Source organism: Diaphorina citri, unplaced genomic scaffold (assembly GCF_000475195.1).
Source record: "Diaphorina citri unplaced genomic scaffold, Diaci psyllid genome assembly version 1.1 scaffold55441, whole genome shotgun sequence".
Classification (NCBI taxonomy): domain Eukaryota; kingdom Metazoa; phylum Arthropoda; class Insecta; order Hemiptera; family Psyllidae; genus Diaphorina; species Diaphorina citri.
The window spans coordinates 1-456 of NW_007432741.1; the positions used below are offsets into that span (position 1 = coordinate 1).

Here is a 456-nt window from a genome sequence, read left to right on the forward strand (position 1 = left end):
AGGTTTATGTTCCTTCTCAGGACTCTTTGTAGGTTTATGTTCCTTCTCAGGTTTTTTTTTTTTTTTTTTTTTTTTTTTTGGACTCTTTGTAGGTTTATGTTCCTCCTCAGGACTCTTTGTAGGTTTATGTTCCTTTTCAGGACTCTTTGTAGGTTTATGTTCCTTTTCAATGTTCCTTCTCAGGACTCTTTGTAGGTTTATGTTCCTTCTTCGGACTCTTTGTAGGTTTATGTTCCTTCTCCGGACTCTTTGTAGGTTTATGTTCCTTCTCAGGACTCTTTGTAGGTTTATGTTCCTTTTCAGGACTCTTCGTAAATTTACGCTCGTTCTCTAGTCTTCGGGTGGACTCGATTTCTTCCTCGGGGATTCTGGTAGTAGGTTGGATGTCTTTTTCTGGACTGTACTTTTGGAATTTCACATGTTTCCTTCTCTTAGTTTTGTCATGATCACCAGAGC

The 456-nt window shown here is 38.6% G+C and overlaps 1 long non-coding RNA gene across 1 annotated transcript; it reads left to right on the top strand.

Moving 5' to 3' along the window:
• On the top strand, positions 1-450 carry LOC113473658. The gene is made up of 3 exons (XR_003395577.1): positions 1-50; positions 111-152; positions 226-450. It is a non-coding gene; the product is annotated as an uncharacterized LOC113473658 (long non-coding RNA).
• The last annotated feature ends 6 nt before the right edge of the window (positions 451-456 follow it).